Below are 3,626 nucleotides of genomic sequence, written 5' to 3'. Positions count from 1 at the left end.
ATCAAGTGCAGAATTATAAGAAAAGAAATTGTTTTTGTAAAATCAAATAAATTTGTACATGCAACGATGCACAGACATCTTGAATACACCTATTGTACATTTTTTTTTTTATAGTTTTATAGTCTGTAAATAAACAGTTTTAAAATGCCTTATTTTAATTTCTGTTTGAAGTCTAGCACTAAATCCATTTTAATTTACATAATCCTAACCTCATATAAGAAAAAATTTTACAACATTTTGTTCTAAAAGCCTAATGTGGAAGTTGTTTGTCCGAATATTATTATGTACAATATACACTATTAAACATGTCATTTCAATATCAAAGAACATATTTATTGCCACCACTGTAAATGACAGTTGTCAAATGACAAATAAAAAACAAATAAAGTAAATGGGAGAAATTACTTAAATTTAAAAGTAAAGTAAATTATTTATAATCTAACAATATCAACTTACAATGAATTTATAAGATAAATTGACAATGTAAATTTAAAATGAAATCAGTTGCACTTAACAACAAAACTGATCTAAAAGTTAAATAAAATTAATCAGTAACAATTAAAAAGATTAATACGACGTACATATATCATTTGAAAGAAATTATTACTGGAAAAATTAAACAAGTGGCAGAGAGATGAATCGATTTTTGGTGATTATATAGTTGGCATCTTGGAGAGTGATGAAATCCATGAGAAAAAAGCACGAAAAATATAACCTGTTAACAAGGCACTCCAATATACAGAGGAAGAGCGTCAGATACGTAAACAAATATTAGCACATTACTCAAAGGTGATACCAACAAAATATTTAAATTGTGAAATTATTGAGAAAGTAGGATTATAATATGTAAAAAAGGCACAAAGTTCTAATAGTTGACGTATTGATTGTATAGTGATTTGAAAGATTAATAACCTCCATTACGAATATTGAAACTCCAGCAAGAAAATTCCAGCAATATTAGTCTATAAATTTCATTGTTAACTATAATCGTCAGTTGATTAAGTTTAATTAAGATATTAACAAATAAAAGTGTTAACTGAAATAGGCCAACGATTCTATTGTATTATCTGTTGTTGTTGCTACTGCTGTATCCAAATGCCCATTTCACAGCAAACACACAAAAGGTTGACAAGACTTGGTATATGGAATGAGATGAAGAAGAAAATATAAAAACACGATGTAGGTACCGGTATGAAAGTTGTATTTAACATGGGTCCAGGTGAAATGCCTACACTTGTCTATAGCAGTTTTGTAACTTCAAAATATCTTGATATTATTAATAAATTTAAATTTTGTTATTACTAGAGAGCACCTAGTCTAAGTTTAATAAGAATTAAGCTGTTTTTATATTTTTCACATATATGTAAGTTTTGTGTAATATAGTAAAGTTAGTACCTTTTAGGTACTAAAAAGATATCGGAAAACATATTCCCTATGAGTTGAATAATATAAAACTTTATTTGAATAATCCGATATTATCCAACATAACATATCTGCTTCAACATAAAAGAGTCTGTCTGTTTTCGAGGGATAAAAATGAGAACATTTGTAAAAATATTCAAAGTCAGTTCTTTATCAATTCAAATACTGAAAAACGGAAGAACTGACAATATGATATATATAAATATTAATATATTTTCTATATTTCACCCTTAAGTTCCTCTGGAATGAATCACATACCATATTTACTTAACATGAACCTCTGCCAAACAAATTGGTGTTATGCGAGTACCACACTGTCTACATATTCTATTATTGAAGTTTTTACTTCATTATAAACTCAATTAATGAGCAGCGATAAGAATAATTTCTAAATAAAATGAATAGTTCTGTGTCAATCGCAGAACTATAAGTATAATAGTGTAAAAGTATAATATATGCATATGTTTACGGTTATATGAACTCAAATTGAAAATATATAATTTCAATCATTATCACAAAGTATATACCGAATTAGTCTTGTTAAATAATAAAAATAATGTAGCTTATTATTTATTATTTAAATGAATAATAAATGAATACTGAGCACAAATAGTGCTCTAAACAATATAAGAAATAGGTGTGAAAACAGTCTAATGTGTATACCATAAAGATTCTATCTCTTTATATTATTTACCCTCCTTTTTATTCACCTAAGCTACTACCTAGCCACACCTAAGTATCTATATAAAATCATGATTGTAATAATTTCATTAACTATTTAAACTCAAACTAATTTTTAATTAAAAAGAAGTCAATAAAATATTAATTTATACTTATAGATAATGTTGCTTGTAAATCCTACCAAAGCTGTTACTGTACCATATACAATTTGGAATATCATGACATCACGCGGCTTATTGCTTATTGCTTACAGCTGATTAGGTCTATTAAATTATGCGATATGGAGTCAATGTCGTCACTAAAATACTAGACCTGTCGGATTCTGTATCTGATGTTTTTTTTTCGCATTTCATACGAATTACTAGTGCGATGGATGTTAAAAAACTCATTGATGAAATCGAAATTTATTTGACAAAATGTATGCGATAAAAAGAAGGAAATTATTTTTAATCCATTTAAATGTGGGCTTAAAATTTCGAATTTAGATAAAAAAGACTTAAATGGAAAGTAATATTAACGGGAAGTTTAACCAAATATGCACCTATCCAAGAAGAAAAGTTTATGCAAGGCGAATACATGTTACAACCTCTCTAATGACAAATGAAGAGTGATTGTGAAAATAAAAAAGAACAATTTAATTTACAAAGGAAAAATGTACCTATATTTGTATTTTAAAATTTATATACAATATAACAATATTTATGTCTCATTTAGATATAACTGAACGACATTACTTAGGATATTTTCTTAATAAAATAGAATACTAGAACAAGGAAAGTCACCAATGTTGCAAATTTTATTGTCCATTAAACTAGGGTTCTATCAATTCTGGAAAATAGTTTCATCGCTTATTATGGATTGTAGAAAGTAAAAATCTTTTCTATTATAAAAAGTATAACCGAATGTGAAGCAATTTTTCGTTAAATACATATGGTATTTTGAAGTTATCCTTTAATTTTTAATTGAACACTTTATTTATAAGTTTCTTATAAAATTGAGCGATTCTCCAAAATTAAACGAATGTAGATTTAAAGATAATTACGACGAAAATTACGAAGAAAACTGTTTTGCTAATGCAAAGGTTTTTAAATAGTACCAAATTATAAGAAAAATATTTTGTTTTTAAATTGATTATTAATTATTTTATAATTGAAATCATGACATAACAATTAAAAAATTATAAAATGTAACTGACAGGTTTCGAACAGTAGTGAATTGTAAAAACGAAATTTTTAGTTAATTGAATTTTTAGCTGACCATACAGCTGTTTCGAGTAATGGCTGTTTCTAGCGAATACCCCATCCTTGTAAATATTTCCTTCTCCTTCCTTCTCATTTTCCCTTCCTCCTCAATGCATTAGGCAAATCTGCTACGCAGATGATTGTCTCATCTGCATGAGGTCCAACTTCCCCAGTTGAAACTACATTGAGCTTAACAATTACCTTAGGACTCTCTCTGTTTACTACGTTACTACGGTAAGTGGAAGATTAAGATCAATGCCCTAAGAGGTTCCGTCTTCACGA

At 27.3% G+C, this 3,626-nt stretch overlaps 1 long non-coding RNA gene across 2 annotated transcripts; it reads left to right on the top strand.

Annotated features, from left to right (window-relative positions):
* Positions 1-548: 548 nt before the first annotated feature.
* On the top strand, positions 549-2,904 carry LOC119663641. Of its 2 annotated transcripts, XR_005251058.1 has the most exons (3): positions 549-789; positions 2,262-2,757; positions 2,818-2,904. It is a non-coding gene; the product is annotated as an uncharacterized LOC119663641 (long non-coding RNA). The 2 variants fall into 2 exon arrangements; XR_005251057.1 differs by having other exon boundaries at positions 2,262-2,904.
* Positions 2,905-3,626: the final 722 nt, after the last annotated feature.

Source organism: Teleopsis dalmanni, unplaced genomic scaffold (genome assembly GCF_002237135.1).
Source record: "Teleopsis dalmanni isolate 2A unplaced genomic scaffold, ASM223713v2 unscaffolded_contig_0683, whole genome shotgun sequence".
NCBI lineage: Eukaryota > Metazoa > Arthropoda > Insecta > Diptera > Diopsidae > Teleopsis > Teleopsis dalmanni.
Note: the sequence above shows the minus strand (reverse complement) of the source record. Positions and strands in the feature narration are given on the sequence as shown.